Here is a 21,578-nt window from a genome sequence, read left to right on the forward strand (position 1 = left end):
AATATGTTCTTACTTGGTGCTCTGGGGAACAGAGAGAACATCCAATTATCATAACTTAGATGACAGTTACCTGTCATATAGGCGCTTGGTGGGTACTCTGGAATGTCATCCAGGGCTATTAATCACAGAGACATCTCTCTAGATGATACATTAAAAAAAGTTAATTTCCAGTAATAAATACCTTAACACCAAAAAAATTTTGACAAAACCAACAACAGAGTTAGTATGATTTCTTGATGGCTAAACCCTTCAACAATTTCTGTTCCCAAGCTGAGAGCAATAGTGTAGGAGCCTCTCTCTGGAAGCCTCTTCTCTCCTTGACTATGGTTATTTATATTTCTTCTTAAGTTACAAAATCCATTTTTTCTTTTTTTTACCATTTTGTCTCAAGAACAGACCTCAGCAAATTGATCTACCACCCATCAATGTGAGGCTTTTAAGAGGATTGTCTTACTCTTTAGTCTTTTAGCATGAAATTCAAGGAGAAGATGGTGCTGCCAGATTATTCCCATGCGGCTAGTGTTTAGAAGAATATTTGACCCAGCAAATGTTTTTCCTTAAGTAGTGATTACTTGTAACAGTAAAACAGTGATGGGCACTGACTGTTGAGAAGGGGCCAGGTTCCTCCTGAGGGCTTTACAATCATTGGTTCGACAACTATTATCAGAGTTTTTATGGTATGAGCTTGTAATCTGCCAGTTTAGAAATGCCAAGCTCAGCCATCTATCTTGTATACAGCAAGAACATAAATTAACAGAAATAAAATAGAAGACATTTATTCAAACATGGTCACATTGAAACTGGAAACAGAGTTGTGAGGATCCTGAAATGATATTTAGGGCTAAAAAAATACAAGAAATGTGCAACATCACATACAAAATAAAGGTGGCTGATAGCTTGTCAGAACTGCTTTGAATTTCTTTCCAAGAGAGGAGCTCTACTTGGTTGTCACTGGGCATTTCCTTTTGCAAGTAGGAGAACCCTCGGAGGAATTCTAGTTTCTTAGTGTCTGTTGTTGCAATATTCTGATAGCCAAAGGGGGGGGGGGATAAAAATGTATTTTTTTAAAGTAGCTATACTTCTGCAGAGAGTTATTCAATCAACAGGGCAACACTTTGACTTAATTATTATTTTTTTTTTTTTTTTTGAGAGACAGGGTTTCTCTGTATAACCTTGCCTGTCCTGGAACTCATTCTGTAGACCAGGTTGGCCGCAAACTCAGAAATCCGCCTGCCTCTGCCTCCCAAGTGCTGGAGTTAAAGGCATGCACCACCACTTCCCGGCTGACTCAAATATTTTTATTGTTTCCATTTTATTGTTTTTGTTTCTACCTTTTCTTGAGGGAGTGTATTGCTTGCAATACTCTGACCTCAGGCTTTCTGCTCCTGGCATTACAGTGAACCATTCTCCCTGGTTTGTTCTTTCTTTTAGTATTCTGATAAAGGTAACTACAACTCAGAATCACACAGGTATTCATGGTAAACAATGACCCCAATCAGATTCATCTCAGTTTATGTAAAGTGACAATCCAAAGTCCCTTTCAGATCTGCACACAACTCCGTATGAGGAGGTCAAAAAAAGTTATTGCGAGTTTTCCTTCCAGACTTTGGACTTGATAAAGATGGATTTTCTCATTGAGAAAGAGAAAAAACATAGTCAAGAAAAGTGAAAAAAAATACCATATACCACCCATAATTCTGCTGTATGACTGGGTTTTAATATTCTTTCTTTGTTTTGTGTATTTGGTAATTTGACTATAATGTAACAGGAGGAATTTCTTTTCTGGTCCAGTCTATTTGGAGTTCTATAGGCTTCTTGTTTTTACCTGCATCTCTTTCTTTAGGTTAGGGAAGTTTTTGTCTATATTGTTGAAGATATTTACTGGCTCTTTAAGTTGGGAATCTTCACTCTCTTCTATAACTATTATCTTTAGGTTTGGTCTTCTCATTGTGTCCTGGATTTCCTGGATGTTTTGGGTTAGGAGCTTTTTGCGTTTTGGATTTCCTTTAACTGTTGTGTCAATGTTTTCTATATTATCTTCTGCACGTGATATTTTCTCTTCTATCTCTTGTATTCTGTTGCTTACATCTATGACTCCTGATCTCTTTCCTAGGTTTTCTATCACAATGGTTGTCTCCCTTTGTGATTTCTTTATTGTTTCTATTTACATTTTTAGATCCTGGATAGTTTTGTTGAGTTCCTTCACCACTTTGCTTCTGTTTTCCTGTAATTCTTTAATGTTTTCTCTTTAAGTGCTTCTAGCTGTTTACCTGTTTTCTCTTATATTTCTTTAAGGGAGATATTTATGTCTTTCTTAAAGTCCTCTATCATCATCATTTCAAATACAAAACTTTCTTTTCTTGTGTTTTGGGATAACCAGGGCTGGCTATGGTGGGAGAACTTGGTTCTGATGATGCCAAGTGCTTTGGCTTCTGTAGCTTATGTTCTTCCACTTGACTTTCCACATCTGGTTATCTCTAGTGTTAGCTGATATTGCTTTCTCTGACTGTTGCTTGTCCCTGCTGCAAGCCTCTGTGTCAGTGCTCTTGGTAGACCAGTTCTTTCCAAGAGGAATTTAGGTATGGATAGCTGTGTTTCAGGGTCATCTCTGGGGTATAGACAGAAGCCAGAAGGATCCTCTCCCCAGCTGTTCCTTGGTTCCTATGTCACGAGGACTCTGGAAGGGTCTCTCTTGGGCCAGTAATTTGAAGAGAAGTGGTGGTCTTACCTGTGCTCACAGGTGTGTTGGCACCCCTGGGAGACCAGCTCTCTCCTGGAGATATTTGTGTATGTAGCTTTGTGGCATAGGATCTGCTCTGTTCCAGGCCAATCCTTGGTTTCTGTGTCCTGAGGGTTCTGGGAGGATTCCCCTGAGCAACAGTGGTGGTTGTTTTACCTATGCTCACAGGCTTGTGTATTCCTGAGAGGCTAGCTCTTTCCAGGCACTATTTGGGTATGGAGTTCTTTGGCACAGGGTACAGATGGAAACTGGAAGGCATGACTGGGTTTTGACAAAACCAGACTGCAGTGTTATTATGAATGGGTTGAGAGCCCATTTTCCTTTACCATGGAAGGATTTCCTCAATGAGAGATATGCTGTTACAACCTTTTAAGTTATTTATCCAATAACTGCTCCTATGGTCATGTTACTGCACAAGATATAAGGTCTCTTACTGCACAAAGAGTGTGTTGATGTGATTAGAATGGTTGGCTGACAAGCGTTGGGGTTCTACTGTTTATGCTTTCCTAAAGCTGGCATTGTAGGATTGTGCTGCCATGGCAGGCCTGTGCTGCTATGCTCATGTTCAGGGACTTTATGTGTGCTTTGGGGGTTTTCCTCACATTTTTTACTCCAAGTGCTTTACCAATGAACCCCTGACCTACTCTGTCATGTGCCCTTTGTTAGGACACAGATTTGACTCTCTTTGATTGCCATAGAGAGCTCTGTAGACAGCTATAATTTTGCATATTAAATTTAATAAACAGTACTGATTTTCTCTGGTCCTGGTCCTTATTTATGAAGGCAGATAAATGCCTCTCTCACAGGGTTACAGTAAATGTCAGTTAGCACATTGGCTAGCCATAATAAGGGCTCAGTAAATATTAGCTGATATTAATAATGAATTCATTTTAGATGACTGGCATAATTAGCATATCAAACACTTACCAGCACATCATATGCTGCTTCTTTAGCTGAAATTACATTTTTTTCTAGGCAAATTTTACTCCTAAGATGTTTAATCATTTTATTCTCTGAAGTGAATAAATAGTGCTCCATTGATTTTATTTACTCTGTAAGGTGAGCACAGTAAGTTGTTTTGTCCAGAGACAGAGTCATTGATTTTATCTACCTGGATTGTCAATAAGTGAAGAAAATTGCAATAGACAAAATAAACTGCAGGTTGAAGGTCTCCTGTTTACTCATGGCTAAAGTATTGTTTTAATTTGTCAGTACCCCAGGATCCTTTATGTCAACAAAATAAGTTCATAGATAATAATGTACAGAAATATTTCAGAAACAAACTAACCAGCCATTATTGGTTCCCACTTTTTAATGTTCTTTCTCTCCAGGATGACATCTATGACATCTAAGCAGTAAGAGAGATAATTTCCCTCCCTCCCCCTCTCTTTCCCTCCCTCTCTGAGACAAAGATTCATGTATCTTGGTCTATTCTTGCCCACTATGTGGCTGCCAACCGCTTATCATCCTGCCTCTACTTTATGAGTGCAGTGTTGCAGATGTACAGAGCAAACTTGGTTCATGCTTTATGAAGTTTCAGAGATGGAGCTTTGCTTCTTGTGTGCTCCACTAAGCTGTATGTTGAGTCCTGGGAAGAAAGGAGGATTCTTGGAAAGGCATTTGAAGTGCCTCCTTTAAAGTTCGTCAGGAAGATTCAGCAGAATCAGCCTGCTAACAAAGTCCTCTGCCTGACCACTGCCTAGCTTGCTCTTTGGTTTCCTGGACAAGTGGTTTTAGTCTTTTCTTCACTTTCCATGTGTTGTTCCTCCTCCTGTGCAGAATAGTGCTAAGAAGTGTCCTCCTGATCCAGTTCCTTGGTTCCTCAAATAGATTCTAAAGCATTGATTCACAACCTTTCTATGACCCTTTAATACAGTTCTTCATGATGTTGTAGCCCGCAACCATAAAATTATTTTTGTTGTTATTTCATGACTGTGTTTTTACTACTGTTATGAATTATAATGAAATTTTTTTCCAGTGGTCTTAGGAGACCCCTGTAAAAGGTCATTTGGGACCCAAAGGGGTCACAACCCATAGGTCGAGAATCACTGTTATAGAGGAATTCAATAGAATCTTCCTCTATTTACAATGTCTGACTTTTCAATACATTGACACCTCAAAAGGCATAGTCTTACCTCTTTCTACAATAGAAACAATCAGTCATTATTTTTTCAGAGAGGGCTTACAAATATAAAAAGTGAATAGTTAGAAATGTATGAAAATCTAGCAGTCTAAATGGCTGCATTTACTTGGATTAGTGCTAGCAGGGATTAGCTGCAGGTGGTTAATAACTAACATGTCTAATAGAGTGTTCTAGGAATCAGTAGTGAGCAATGACCAGAATGGGTGCTTCTTTCACCAGGAGATGCATGATTGGAAAGGATAGAATGAAGAAAGGGTATGTCAAAATTTGTTTACTGAAAGTTTTATGTGGATTCACAATTGCTGTAGTAATTATTTCTGTTACATCATGACTATATGCTTCCCTAAAGCACCAACATATAACATCAAAACTATAGTGCCTCACACTTAAATTCTGAGAAAACTACTACTAAAAGCTACTGAGAAGGGGAATGTAGGGTTTTGTGTCCTGTGTCAACTCCACCACAGGGCATAGCCTCTTGGAGAAATGTGACACAGATTTGCCAAGCCGGTGCTGGACTGTAGGGAAACCCCCAGACACCACTCAGAGTGGGAAAGAACAGTCTGGGGCTCAGGAAAATGGGAGCTGGTTTGCAGGTCTGCAAGGCTGCAACGAGGCCAGTGCTATCTGATTCTCAAGATATTGGACATTCAGGATCTGCAGGGAGCTAGGGAAGAGCTCAAATGAGTTAGGGTCATGAGGGCTGTGTCTAACCCAGGACCAGGGGGTGAAGGGGAACTCAGGCTGGTCACATGGTGATTGTCCTTGACTTGTGAGGGGGTGGCAGTCTTGGTGGCAGTTGTGCCTGAGAGTGCACAGAGGCATTCTATAAGAGATCAGACAACAGATGTGTAGGCAAAAACTTTCTCCATGGCTCCCCATGGTGGATCCCTATGAAAAGAGTCAATCTGTGGTTCCAAATCATTTATTGCCATGGTGGAAAGAGGATATATAAAACATACCCCCTTTCTCAAGGTAGGCCTGAGATTAAATACCTTGTGCAGGGAGTAATGTCTGGGAAGGAAAGCTTATTGGTTATACCCCACAGGCCTCTATATACCTCATTAGTTTGGAGAGCTCTGTCTTGAGCCTATATGACTACAGGTCACATCTCTTTTACTATTGTCTTGGTCTGAGATGTTAAGGATGCCTCATCTACATGTTGAAAGACTTGGGGGCATTACTCTTATGTTATTGATGGCCACAAATCAATGGGGGGTGGGGGGTTGCTGCAGCTAGTGACAGGGGACTGCTGCCTGGGAGTAGGTGAAATTCCTACCATCTCTTCAGAACCTGAAGGCTTCAAAGCCTTTAGCTCAACCAAGGACCAGGCTACCTCTCATGGTCTCACTGTCCACTGCCCCACAAGGGAATATTTATCTGTTAGTTTCTTTTTTCACTACAATCCAATGTATTCTTGTGTGAATGTGTGTGAGTTATGTGTGTGTGTAAAAGAGTGTCTTTGCGTGAGTCTGTGAGTGATCGAGTGTATTGCTTTCATGTGAGCATGTGTGTGTCAATACATGCAGAGGCTAAAGCAGGATATAGTGAATCTTCCTCTATTGCTCTGTAGGCAATACCTTCAACACGTGATGTAGATTTTCTCGCTGATCTAGAAACTTATCTTTTTTCTAGGCTGCCTAGCATGGAACTCTGGGAATCTACTAGTCTCTACCTGCAGTGTTTAAGTTACTGGACTGAAGAGCCATCCCTGGATTTTTATTTGGGAGCTAGACCTTTGAACTCAGGTATCAACACTTGCACAGTAAGCACTCTTGCCCACTGAAACAAATATTTCTTGAAGCAAGTCAATCATCTCTAACTTTCCCTTTTGTCATTTCAACTTAATTAAGATCTGTCTTTCTTTTCCCTCCATACTTTCTAGCTTCCCTTTCTTAAGGTCCTTTTATATTTGCCATTCAGTTACAAGCCATAAAGCTGCCCCAGCCTTGTGGGCCACATTCCTTTTGCCATTTTTGAAATCAACAGAAAGGCAGTTGACAGAATAGTATCACATACTCTCTCATCCACTTTGAAAATTATAATATATTTTAAAGTCCTTTTCTCAATGGGACTACAAATATTCTCATAGAACATAATGTAGAGTTTTCGAGTCTTTGTAATTTCTTTATTAGTGGACTGTTGGTATGAGATTGTAGTAGATTGCATGAGAGATATCCCTTTTAAGGTTCTGTATTTGCATACTCAGTCCGTAAGTGCTGGTGCTGTTTGGGAAGGTTGTGGAACATGTAGGAGGTGGAGTCTTACCAGGGAAAACATATCACTGGGAACAGCCTTTGAAGTTTTACATCCCAGTACGACTTCCTGTCTCTTTCTGCGTTCTGAATATGAAAATGTGATCAGTCAGCTTACTGATCCCACCAAGCTTTCTCTGACTCTCAGATATACCAGGTGTATGGCCTCATATAGGAACACAATCCAAGATGTGAGTCATGTGAGATTTCTGGGTGTTTGTGAGAAAACTCAGTGAAAGACAAACAAGAGCCAGTGACCCCAGTTTCTTCAAAACACAGAATTGTTATGCTTCTACCAGGTGTAGCAAATGAGTTTACTTCAGCTTATTCACTGGTATTGTTATTTGTTTATGTGCCTGTGGTGGTTTGAATACAGTTGACCCATGGAGTGGCACTATTTGGAGGTGTGTCCTTCACCATGTCTACCTGAATGCAGCCATTCCTACCTTGATGATAATGCACTGAACCTCTCCACTTGTATGCCAGCCTCAATTAAATGTTGTCTTCATTAGAGTTGCCTTGGCTATGGTGTCTGATTGCAGCAGTAAAACCCTTGTTAAGATAGAAGTTGATGACAGGGATTGGGTTATAGGTGTGATAGGAATGGCCATGTTGTTATTTGGAGAAATGTGGATTTTAGGACTTTGGGTTTGTAAAGCAGTGGAATGCAATAAGTGAGGCTTAATGGGTCATCCCAGTAAGAATATGAAAGACTTTGTTGCTGAGATTGATTTGAACTGTGCAGAACTTGGCCAAAAGCTTTCAATGGAGAGCAATTATATTATGTGGCCAAGCAACTGTTTTTGCGGTATTTTGATGAAGAATGTGGTTGCTTTTTGCCCTTGTCTGAAGAGTCTACCTGAGGCTAAAGTAGAGAGATTTATGTTCATTTGCATTAACAAAGGAAGTTTTAAAAGAGCCCAGCAGATACATTGTTCTCTGGTTTAGTCTTATTAAGAACATTTTAATGAAAAAGAGCAAGCTGAGAAAGGAAAAATATAAAATGGTTGGTTCAAGTAATAAAGGTACACTGGCAAGTAAAGTAGAGCTGAATCCTAGATTCAAGGAGATAAATAGATTAAGTGGGATTTCCAGGGATATAAATTCTTGTCTCCCTCTGAACCTATGGTTTGGTTCTAGATAGTGGATAGGTTGTTGTTGGTGCCTCTTTCTGCCTCCCTACTATGTACAGAGTCCTCATCATGGCTTATGTAGGCACCTCCTACTGCATACATCCAATGATCCCCTAGGCAAGGAGGAATGGTTGCCACTTGATGGAGGATTCCTGCCTAGAACTGACATACTGAGTTGTGTCTCTTCCTTAATAATCTAGGTAGAAAGTACACATGCTTGGCTACTTGCCTTCCAGTGGCTGTAGTTATCCCAGAACTTGTGTCTGTTACTAGCTCCCAGTTTACTCTGCTCTGGCTGAATAGTTGATTTTTTTAGTATTGCTTATGGCTTTTCAGCAAGTGTGGGAATGGATTTCTGTGGAAGGTATTTAATTTTTTTCTTAATGTATATGAATGTGTGGTGTGCATATGTGTGAATGTGTGTTTTGCATGAGTGTGTATGTATGTCTTCTATGTGTGTGGGTACATGAATTCATGGATGCCTGGGGTAGACATTGTGCATTCCTGGATTGTTCTGCACCTTATTCACTGAGGAAAGGTCTCACAGTCAAACTCAGAGCTACTGCAGAACCAGTTGATCAAGCAAGCTGGCTTACTCCTGGTCTTTTATGTTGTCTAAGTGACAGGTAGGCTGGCATGCCCTCTCAGTCTTTCTCTAGGTGCAAGATGTCTGACCTCCAATCTTCAAGCTTGTATTGCAAGTGCCATATTCACTGAACCATCTTTCAGCTGAGGAGAGAGGTTTTGTGGGGAGGGAGAAGCCCAGGGAGGGGCCTCTGTGGCTTGACAGATTGAATGATAGCTGAGGTGATCAGGGCTTTGTCTTTGGGTACATAGTGACTGTGGCATCCAAATGGAAACATACCCCTCACAAGGGATGCTCATTTGGAGCTGCACATTGAGAGCACAAAGAGAACAAATATTCTGAAGACTGAGTGAAAATGTGCCTGTGACCTTAAAATTTACTCAATGATCCAGAAACTTCAACAGTAAAACCATTAATCACAACGTTGTCAGGGTGAAAGAGAAAGGAAGTGTGGGAATTCTCTTGGAACTAACTGCACAGAAGGCCTATTTCAAATCCAAACTACCTCGACCTCAGTGGATAATGTAATTGCTGTTTGCTCTGAGTCGTACAACAGAATGGTGGGTAGGGGTCTGAGCAGCTGAGATGAAATAGCCTATTTCTTTCTGGGTTAGTAGCCTGAGCTTCCTTACATGCTAACAACTCTTGTCCCATTATGTCAGAGAATCAAAAGTAAGACAGTAAAATAATGTTAAAATAGGGTGGGAGACCCAGTAACTCAGCCTTGGATTAAATGGCATTCTGGGAGGGGAAATAATGCCTCTTGAATCCTTTCTTCTCTCCTTCTTTCCTTCTTTCCTTCCTTCCTTCCTTTCTTCCTTCCTACTTTCCTCTTTTATTTCTGATTGTGCTGTATGTGTCATACATGTGCTTGTTCATATGTCACATGTTTATGGGAATGTGCATGTATATATGCCTATGGAATCTCTCAGCTGATACCAAATGTCTTCATTGATTACTCTGTACTTTATTTATTGAGTCAGGGTTTATTTGAACTCATAGTTCACCAATTTAAACTAGCTAAGCTAGGCCCCTTATCTTGGGATCCATGATGTCTTCCTTCAGAATGCCGTGATTATATTCAGGCTGCTATGCCAGCTCATTTTTTTTTTTTTAATGGATTCAGAGGAATCTTCTCTGTAGACTTCCATCCTCATGCTTGTGAGGTAAGCACTTGATTCATTAAAGCCATTTCCCCTGCAGTACCTCCTTGATTTTTGAATAGTACTTTGAATACTGAATTGATTTTTGCATGGCACCTTCCATATGCACCAGTGTATCTACACATGAGACTCAACATAAAATTATGGACTTACTTAAAGCATTATGAAAGAAAAAACCCAGAAAGTAAAAACAAAAAAGCAAAATAAAACAAACAATAAAAAAACCCCAAATCCTCTATTTAACAGTTCCCAAAGTGATGGCAATGTTTTGTCAAGGCATCCAAAGTCAGAACACCCCTGAATCCTTATATGTTTTACTTTTTTTCTCCCTCCCTCAACTATAAGCCCTCAGAATGCGGGACTCTTGTTTTGACTCTGCAGTCCCATAGATTTTGCAGAATTATGAAGTAATATTTTTGTAAATGGCCATATTCATCTCTCAGTTTTTATATCTACAGGTGCTCCTTGAGCTACAGTAGATTATGCCCCAAAGATCTCATCATAAGGTGAAAATACCAGAAGATCCATCTCATATAATTAACCTCTCAGCCATTAAAGGGTTGTGAGCAACATCCATTTTGAGACTTTCTTTTAATTAATCAAGCTTCTTTTATGACCATTTCATGCATGCATAAAATGAATACTGACTTTGTTTCCACTCTCTGAGCCCCCATCTGGCCATTGATGAGTGCCATCCTTACAAGTCCTTTTCCTGCATCCATGTGTTTTGTTTCTGTTTGTTTTGTAGCCCACAGAGTATAGAAGTTACTCTGTGTAACTGGCATTTGGAACTATTTACTGGAGCCTGGGGAGGTCACCAAGAGATATCCAATGAAAATGATAACTGCTTCTCTTTCAGAAAATACTGGAAGCCCTAGTATAATGGGAATAGGTGGGGCCCCATGTCTCCTCCTGTCCTTTGAAGTTTGAAGAATGAAAAGGTTGTTCTTGGCATATTTAGTTATTTATTTATTTGTGTGCGTGCGTGTGTGTGTGTGTGTGTGTGTGTGTGTGTGTGTGTGTGTGTATGTGTGTGTGTGTGTGTGAGATTCATGTGGAAGTGAGAGGAGAATTTGGGGTAGTCAATTTGTTCTTAGCACCATTTAGATCCTGAGGATTAAACCCAGATTGTCAGATTTGGAATTAGGCAACTTTACCCAATATGCATTTCAACAGTTCTTACTTGGAACAATTTTGTAGTATTGAATGTAAACTCATTGAGGAATTTGTCAAAACTATCATGACTTTGGGATGATTTGAGAGACACATTGGCTAGTATAGACTGGAGAAAACTTTCTTACCTACCCACACAACCATGCATCCATGTACACAAAGATCTGTACACACATAAATCAATCAATCAAATGATAGATAGATAGATAGATAGATAGATAGATAGATAGATAGATAGATAGATAGAGAAATAGATTAAAACTTCATACAAACAAAATAGAACCCACACAATACCCATCCACACAGAATAGAGGCTAAATCAAAAATTACATAGCCCTGAAGCTGAAAGAGCACAACTGATTCCCTAAACAATTTGGACTTCAATATTCTGAATGATTTCTGGGCTTTATGTTTGTCCCTGACTATTACTACAAAGGTTTTCTGTCTGACTTTTTCATTACTACTCTATTTGTGAATCTCAGATTCAATATTTGAAGGGTCCATTTTCCCTATATATCAAACTTTTCTAACAGAGAAATAGAGATATATTTGACGGCAGAGCGAGAAATGGAATGTGGTAACCTACTAAGTTGATGAAGGAAACACAAATGGGTAAGAGTTGAGTTACTTTAATAATTTTGTGGGGTTCACAAAATAATGGCAGTTTGTTTTCTAACTTTTTTTTAGGTGCTAGGCTTAGTATTTTCCTGAGATACATTATTAAAATTATGGCCTTTTACTGTCTAAACATTAATGTTTTCTTCTGAGCCTGCAAAGAGAAATACCAATTAATTTTGAGAGAAGACATGGTGGTGGACAACTGTGTCCCAGAACATGCAGAACAGAGATATGAGGCCCATAAATTCAAGGTCATTCTGAGTGACACAGAGGAATATTTCTAAGAAAATCATGAAACAAAACCAAGAAGCAAAATAAATTTTGTAGACAGCATGACTTTGAGCCCTTAGTGTTAGGCATCTTAATACTTCTTTTTCAAATTGTTTATTTGCAAAGCAGCATAAAGACAGACTCATGATGATTGGTTGTTTTCCTTCCTTCTTTTGTGTGAATGATATATATATATATTTTTTTTATATATATATATTTTTTTTTTTCCTGTGAGTCTGTATATGTGAATGTAGATAGAGACTGTTCACATAACTGTTCGAGACAGGGTCTCTATCTGAACCTCCAGCAACCCTCTGGGCTTCCCTTATTTCTATCATCTCAAGGCTGGGATTGCATGTAGGCACATGACTCTGAACCAGCCATTTTCTATGGGTTCATGACTTTCAATTAGAGGTACTTATGCTTGGTGACCAAGCCATCGTCAAGTCCTTCACAACCATTTTTTCAAAAAATATTTTTATTTTTAAATTATGTGTATCCCTGAGTGCAATTTCTCCCAGAGACCAGATGATGGCAATGGATCTTCTGAAGTTGGCATTACCTATGGTTATAAACTGACCCACATGGGTGCCTGCAAACAAGGTAATTTCCTCTTTAAGAGCAGCAGTTTCTCTTTACTAATTAGCCATTTTTCCAGCTTCAGGAATTTAATTTTGAGTGCTACAGGATCTCAGAAATATACTCTGATCATTGGATTCTAGAAAAAAGGAGACCATGTATAAGTGACAACATGAAATTATTCCTGCTCCTGTAACAGAGCCAGTAGGACATGGGTCTCCATGAGAGTTGATGTATGCTGTGGATGTAAGGCTTGCTTTTGTAATGGTGTACATTTTTTTAAAAATATTATTTATTTTTGTTTATATGCGTACACTGTAGCTGACCTCAGACACACCAGAAGAGGGCATTGAATCCCCTTACAGATGGTTGTGAGCCACCACGTGCTTCCTAGGAATTGAACTCAGGACCTCTGGAAGAGCAGTCAGTGCTCTTAACTGCTGAGCCATCTCACCAGCCCCCAGTGTAAACATTTTTAAGTTCCTTCTTTGAAGGATGCCCTTTTTGTCAAGGGTACTGACTGCATGATAATCAGAGACAGCCTGAGTCTAGGAGGCAAGGGTGTGGCTAACTCTCAGTAAATGTTAGAATGCTGTGACCTTTAGGACTATGGGAAAGAATACTGAAAACATGAGCACAAAAATATATAATTTCTCAACTATGTCAAATATAAGGATGCAATATGAATTATATGAAGGCCTTTATGCACCAAAAAAAGAAAATCAGAGACAACTGTACTATGAAACAGCTTATTAGAAATATTTAAAGATAGGTTGATATAAAGGCAGTAGACTCCCGAGTTCAAGATCACACTGGCACAGAGTGAATGTAGTTCCAAGAATGGTCAGAATGGTGACTGCAGGGAAATGTCCAACCCAGCTAAGTTTACAAGGGCTGAAAGATATCTGAATTCTTTGGAAATGTTTAAAAATTGGGAGAAATTGTCTTTGATGTACTTGTCCTAGTAGTCAAGAGGCTAAGGTCATGAAATACAGATTTGTGGGATGGGCAAGAGGGAACCTGAAATAAGCTGCATGGACATGAAAAAATAATCAGGCTTTTGGTCTTCATGAGATGAGATAGCAGCAAATGATATCAGTAGTTCAGAATTTTCTCTAGAGAGAGCTGAGCTATCTGCAGATCTCAGGAGAGTGAATACAGCTTTTAGAGAATATTTTTAAAACAGGACTTCTTATATAGTTGGAAAAATCCAAGGACAGAACACAATTATTCCAGAATTTTTCACATCTCTTTTTTTTTTTTTTTTTTTTTTAGTTTTTTTCTAACAGGATTTCTGACCTTGGTCAGCACTCTGACCATGTTTTGCACATTTGCTTTAGTTTTTGCTAACAGGATTTCTGACCTTGGTCAGTACTCTGACCATGTTTTGCACATTTGCTTGCTTGGCATGGATTGGTCTCTAGACTGCTATAGACATTTGTCACTCTCGAAACACAAACCTTGGTAGGAAATCCGAAGGATAATTTTCAGAGCAAATACAGTTTGTTTAGGATGTTTTCTAGCAGCCTTCCAGAGAAGGCTATCTCAAGAGTGAGCACAACACTTATAGAATGTTTTCTGGCTTTCTGATTTTGATCAGAAAATTCAAGAATTGTTTTCTAGAATTTTTATAACAGGATTTTTGACTTGGTCAAGAAAATCCAATCTATTTTTATAGTAGCTTTTCTAACTTTGGTCAGAAAACACTTAGGTTATCTAGAGAGCTTTTAGAAGTTATACAAACAGAAGAGACTAAACCAGAGAGTTCTGTCTCAAGAGAAATCTGTCTCTAGCAGAAAGATATCTGGAGCAGTCTATAGAGACAAAAGCTATGTATAGAGAGCTGCCTAGGGAACCACCTTGAGCAGAATATAGGCTTATTATATACACAATTTGACTATTAGTTATTTGTTTTAGCACTCCCAAATATCCCTTCCCTTAGAAACCTTAACCTAGCCATGTCTGGTCCTTAACACCACGGTATGGTTGAAGATGCAGAGGGCAGATGTAAAAGTTAGGAAGGTGTCAGGGAGCCAGAGTCTAGCATCCATCTTTTAGATTTTGGATACTGATGTTTACTCAGAGTAGGGAGTGAAGAGGTGTCTAAAACATATGTAAAAGTCAGGGCCAGTCAGGAATAAGGACTTCTCAGAAGAGGTATACATACTGGGCCACAAGGCTTGTGATGTCACCATCTGAAATAAAGCATGAGTGGAAAGAGGCAGGTTGAAAGATTGTTGAACAGTGTGAAGAGAAACCAAATGGAACAGATCATCAGGGCATGACATGTGGCAAGTCTTTTTTACTATCCCACAAAATAGGATGCATCTCTGATAGCTAGGTGATTCTCACAGGATTTAATTGTTTTTCTTTGTTTTGCCAATTTGTGTGCCTAGCACAGACTATGTTCCAGATTGTTACAGTCATTTGTCATTCCCGGAAACACAAAATGTCAGTACTTTTAGCTCATCAGTACCCTGAGTGTTTCTGAGTTCATGGGGTTTGTAAGGTGACAAGTTAGAAGTTCTGCACTTACATGTCTTTAGATCCCCTCCACAGTCAATTAAATTTATTTATTGTCAGACCTCTGCAAGCCCCTACTTTGTTTTTCTATATATGAATTCTTAAAAATGGAGATTTTGAAGGTAGTATTCCACTGATATATATGGATTATTTTTTTTGTGGGAACACGCACGAACACATGAAGAGCAGGGTATACCATTCAGTTTTGGCTCAGAAACACTGTCCTCTTCCTTTAAGACAGGCACTTGTATTGACCTGTAACTCACCAACTAGGCTACACAGGCTGTTCAGAGAGCCCAAGAGATCTTCCCATCTCTGCTGCCCAGTGTTGGCATTGCAAGTGTGCACTATCTTGCATGACAATTTTGAATAGTATCTGGGGCTCATGCTTGCATAGCAAGTACTTTAGTGACTGAATTGTGTCCTTAGCTTTTCAATTGAACTATGTTAAGGAAACTTGATAAAAACACAACCTTTCATGGTGACTACGTATAACAATTTTCTTTTTTTTTTTTTTTTTTTACTAAAATTACTCCAGGAGAACCGATTTAAGTACTCTAAATACAGGCATATGCACACATGGTAAGTGTGTGGGGATATGCTAATTTGATTACACCAAGCAATAAAGTTATAACTATATCAGACAGTCCCAACATATGCCTTGACTACATGCTTTACTTACTGTGGGTGATGGAATACTTGGACTTCTGCATGCAGTTCATTGCTTTAGCAATAATATGCAGCCATATGGTACCAGAATATATGTTGTTTTAATTTATTATCTGTTTGTCAATAAAACTGGATGAAGGGGAATACTTACTTTATAAATATTTTCCATAACTATTTTAAAGAACTCAGGATGAAATAGATATGAGTTAATACATATTCACAAATCTCTGAACGTGAGAAGGGTATAATGTTAGACCTAATTAGTTCAGCTATTCTGGGAAATGTGACAGGAACTAAGTGAACACAGTTTGGTGTGCTGTATGCTCTGTGACCCTTTAGTAGACCCTTCATGTCTCACCTTGGTACTGGAGTCCTTAGGATTAGAGGCTTGACCTGGCAATCCTAATAAGCCAGGTTTAGCTACCACTTTGCAATATGTCCGTTAAACAGACAAGAGTGAAAAGTGGAGATGGGAGGTTTGTAATATGTTCATGTTGTAAAGAGAAACAAAGACTCCCAATGACCCTTTGTCCTTGTTTCATTTATCTTCCTGTGATAATATATTCTTCCCAATGCCACCTTAGGAGATGAAAGGTTTTCTTCATCTTACACTTCTAGGCCAGTCTACATTATGGGGAAGTCAAGGCAGCAACACAAGTCACCTCACATCTGAAGTCACAAGCAGATAGAGGTGCTAGCAGTAGTGCTGCTTGTTGCTCTCAGCTTGCATTTTGGTTTTTTGTGTCTACTATTCAGAACCTAAAATCAGGCAACATAATGCCACATTCATGGTATGCCTTCCAACCTCAGTTAACTGTCAAGACAATCCTCCAGAGGCATGCCCACAATCCAACCTGATTTAAGGAGTTCCTCAGTTGAAATTCTCTTCCCAGACAATTCTAGATATGGTAAATTGGCATTTAACACTTCTCCCCTTCTTGTAAGTCTATTTTCATGGTGTTAACCCAACGTATGGGTTTAAACATCAGGGCAGCAGTATGTATAACTAGGCAGTCCTTGTCAAGGACAGCACAGGATTCTCAGACAGAGCAAACAGAGCCCTATACACACTTCATGTGTTATTAATCTCCATTCATCTCCAATACCTGCACAGGGAAAATTTTTCTCTACTGGAAAGAAATAACTCAGTGATCAGGGATATAATCAGGGCTCTTGCTCCAGAACGTTACCTGCCACTTTCCTCTATTTACTTTTAAGATTAATCCGAGTCTTTACTGGATATTTGTCAATAATCAACAAGTGTTTCCAATACACGCCATTTGCATATCAAATGTATCCAAGAAAATAAGAAATATTTCCACAGGAATTAGCAGACATGAACACCAGGATCCAAGAAAAGTGCTGTCAATACTCCCAACTATCCATCTCTTATAAACAGGACAGAATGCAGTCCAGCCCACCATGCTCAGAGAAAGGAAGTGTAACAAAAGCACTTTTTGTTACATTTTTTGTTTGTTGTTTTTTATTATTATTATAATTATTGTTATTTCATTTATGTGGGTTAAAAGGTGGCCTGTGTCTGATCCACCACAGGGCTACGGCCTCTTGTGGAGGTGGGTAGCAGGAAGTTTTGACAGCGCTTACCCAAATCAGCCTGGGTAGGCAGCAGGCTATGTGAAGCCATTGGACATTACTCTGGGGTGGGGAAGCACAGTCTGAATTCTTGGGGACTGCTGGAGCTGACTCAGGGATCCCCAGGCCTATGCAGAAGCCAGAGCAGTCAGGTTCTCAGAATCTTGGGCACCCAGACACTGCTGGGACCCACAGAAGAACTGAGAACAGAGTGGGGGCCCAGTAGCTGGATCTTGCCCAGGCCGAAGGGAAAAAGAGGGGAGCTCTGGCTGGGTCCCACAGGGAGTAGAGTCCTATGCTTGATCAGCTGGAGGCTTGACTAGGTGGAGGCTGGGGCTGGGAGCAGTGAGAGGCTTTCTGCAGGAGACTAGGCAGCTGGCCCTTTAGATGAAGGCCTGCTCCGTTGGTCCCTATAGTGGATCCAGATGAAAATAGACAGTCCATGGTTTTAAAGCATTTATTGTCATGGTGGAGAATGGTGATGAGTAACACTGTACGCCGCTTTCTCAGGGCAGGTTTGGGGTTAAATCCTTTTTGCAGGAAGGAGTGTCTGGGAAGGGGATTTTATTGGCTAAGGTATTTTATGTCTTTAGGTACATCATTAAAATGGAGATCTGTCTTGTGGCTATGTGATCTGTGGTAACATCTTTTACCTGTGGAGGGGCTTGGGGCATTGCCTTTACGTGACTGATGGCCACAAACATCCCATTCATTGTATATCTCATGCTATTCTTCTTCTGAGCAGTGTCCTGTATAAGCGAAGCCAGAACAGTTTGGCCAAGAGTTGTAAAGCTGTGAGATGGAGTGGTAGGATAGCCCAGCTGGTGAATGTTTGCTTTGCACAGGTAGGGACAACAGCTTGATTATCAAAACCCACTTTTTAAAAGTCAAGGGTTATGCGTGCTTTTCATTCTTATGTTGGAGAAGTGAATTTCAGGGCATCCTTAGGACTCTATGTCCAACAGCCTAGCCTATTTGATAAGGTCTATTCCAATAAGACATCATGTCTCTATTGCCTTGAACAAATGGGGAACAAAATACCCATGGAAGGAGTTACACAGCCAAAGTTCAGTGCTGAGATGGAAAGAAAGACCATCCAGAGACTGCCCCACCTGGGGATCCATCCCATATATAACCACCAAACCCAGACATTATTGCATATGCCAGCAAGATTTTGCTGACAGGACCCTGATATAGCTATCTCTTGTGAGGCTATGCCAGTGCCTGGTAAATACTGAAGTGGATGCTCACAGTCATCTATTGGATGGAACACAGAGCTAGAGAAAGTAATCAAGGAGCTAAAGGGGTAGGCAACCCTATAGGAGGATCAACAATATGAACTAACCAGTACCCCACAGAACTGTGTCTCTAGTTGCATATGTAGCAGAGGATGGCCTAGTTGGCCATCACTGGGAGGAGAAGCCCTTGGTCTTGCAAGGATCATATGCCCCAGTACAGGGGAATGGCAGGGCCACGAAGCAGGAGAGGGTGGGTTGGGGAGCAGGGCAGAGGAGAGGGTATAGGGGGCTTTGGGGATAGCATTTGAAATGTAAATGAAGAAAATAATAAAAATATGTCTTAAAAATAAATAAAAGAAAAGCAGAATAAAAAAGAAAAGAGAAAGAAAGAAAAGAAAAGAAAAGAAAAGAAAAAAAAGAAGAGAAGAGAAGAGAAGAGAAAGAAAAGAAGAAAAGAAAAGAAAAGAAAAGAAAAGAAAAGAAAAGAAAAGAAAAGAAAAGAAAAGAAAAGAAAAGAAAAGAAAAGGTGGATAGTGTCTGAGGAATGCTCACCATGTGCCCTCCACACACATGTGTACATGCACAGAGAGAGAGAGAGAGATGTTCGCCTACACACATGCTGTAAGGTTCTGGGTAAGTGTTTTCTTAAGTGATAAGCTTAGAAGACCTATAAGAACTCTTGTGGCTGGAAATTTTCTTTCTATTATTTTTTTAAAACATTTATATGAGTATGTTACCTGCATGAAGGACTGTGTTCTACTTGCATGTCTTGTGCCCTTAGAGAGGAAGTCACAGTTTCATCTAGAACTGTAGGTACAAATGGTTGTAAACCGCTGTGCAGTTTCTGGGAATTAAACTTTCATCTTCTAGATGAGCAGTCAGCACTGAGCTATCTTTCCAGCCTTTTTTATGTAATTTCTTGTTGGTGACATCTTTATATAATCTTCATGGGGACTTGCATTTCCTTCTGCACAAGGGTACCAGAAAGAGGAGAAGCATCTCAGATGTTCCCATGATCTCTGTTCCATTATCCAGGTAAAATGGATGATAATAAAAATAAGACTTAGGAAGTTAGAGAAAAGTGACAGCCCGTCAGACATAAAACAAAACAAAACAATCCCCACAAACCCCATTGTTTTCCTGAACTCAAAAATACCACTAAGGGTCATAAACTCTGAGACTGAGAGTTAGAAGGAGATAGGTAGAGAGGAATAATGAAAAACGTGCCCTGTGAGGTGGTAGCTTTTTTGCTCCTGGTTGAAATTGTGATGATAAATCATGGCAGCATAGCACTGGGTATTTAAAATTATTAAAAGGAAACAGGAGGAACTTGTGACCCTAAAAATTACCCAGACTGATATCCATTCAGTGTACTCCCATCCTTGGGCTCTCATTTTCTCTTTCTCTGCAATTTGGTCTTCTGTCTTTTCTTGTTGTTCTTTTTTTGTTTTTTGTTTTTGTTGTTTTTTTTTGTTTTTTGTTTTTTGTACATTAAAAAAAAAAAAACCTGTAATTTTCCCAGGAATTTCATGCTGAGATGAGAGAAACCTGACAACCCCAGTGAAAATGTTTCTCTAGGAAATATTCCAGTGTGCCAGCTGTTTCAGAAGAGACAATGATAAGTCAGTGATGGGCCAGGCTGCCTTGGACTGAGACTGTATACAAATGCACCTCTGTGGTTTTCTCTTTAAATATTTAGCGTACTTTAGGACCCTCAAGATAGGACTGAGTATGTTATGAGTATCCACTGGATTTCTTTGTAGTTTTTTTTTTTTCCAATGTGGCCACATTGAATCTCTCCTTTCTGCTTTTCACATTAACTTGGCTGCACAGAATTAACTTCCCTCCAACTCTGGATAAAGAAGTGTCTTGATTGATTTTTTCCTCTAGTGCCTGAAATCCTAGTTGAAAAGAATGTATAGTTTTCGGTCCCCCCAACCCCCCAGTTTCTTTTGATGGGTGCATGTGAGTGGAAATAAGCTTATTTTCTGCCCCAGGGTAAGGAAATGCTCATTATGTGCCTGGAGGATTCTGGAATGAAACTGGAAAGCAAGATACACACAATAGTGATCAGAGACTGAAGGAAGAAAGCCACAGGGAAGAGAAGGACACAGCTGTTCTGAAAGAGGAGAGGCCAGAAGATGTGAGAGGAGCTGAGAGGCCTTCAGCAATGGACTCTGAGGGGAACCTGAGGACAGGCAACATTTAGATGGACAGCAATAATATAGTAATCATACAGCAAAAACTTTCAAACTGAAAAAAAAAATAAAGTCCTCTTCCTCTTGTCAGCTTATGCATGTTGCAGGGAAATGAGTTGAAGCCTGATAGTATTTCTTCGAAAATTATAAAACTTGGAATTTGTTATAATCATCCTATTATCATCTGAATACGAACATTCCCCATAGGCCATGACTTGAATCCTGACATACTTGTGGTGTTTCAGTAGGTCATGGAAAAAGGAAGTATGATCCTCATAGTTTCAAAGTATGAGAGCAGCTGCCACTCTCCTGGAAGACAGAGTATTCGTTACCATAAATCCCCTGCAGCATCAGTACAGCATCTTGATTTTTTAAAGCTTGCCTACTAGTACAATTCCAATAAACAGAAAAAAAAAGTGCCTTAAAGGCTCACCCATGTCTAATAAATGAGTGTTTTTGGTGGCCTAACTCCCTGGGTCTAACAGGCCATGGTTAGCAGTCTGATTGGTAGGTTGTAGCTAAATCTCCCTTTACCCTGTGGGTCTCATTTTAGCTCTTGTAGAAATTTCTTCCTGTTCAGTCATTGCTTGACTTGAAAAAACATTTTTAGTGTGTGCGCGCGCGCGCGCGCGCGCGCGCGTGCGTGCGTGTGTGTGTGTGTGTGTGTGTGTGTGTGTGTGTGTGTGTGTGTGTGTGT

This window comes from Mus pahari, chromosome 5, assembly GCF_900095145.1.
Source record: "Mus pahari chromosome 5, PAHARI_EIJ_v1.1, whole genome shotgun sequence".
NCBI classification, from domain to species: Eukaryota; Metazoa; Chordata; class Mammalia; order Rodentia; family Muridae; genus Mus; species Mus pahari.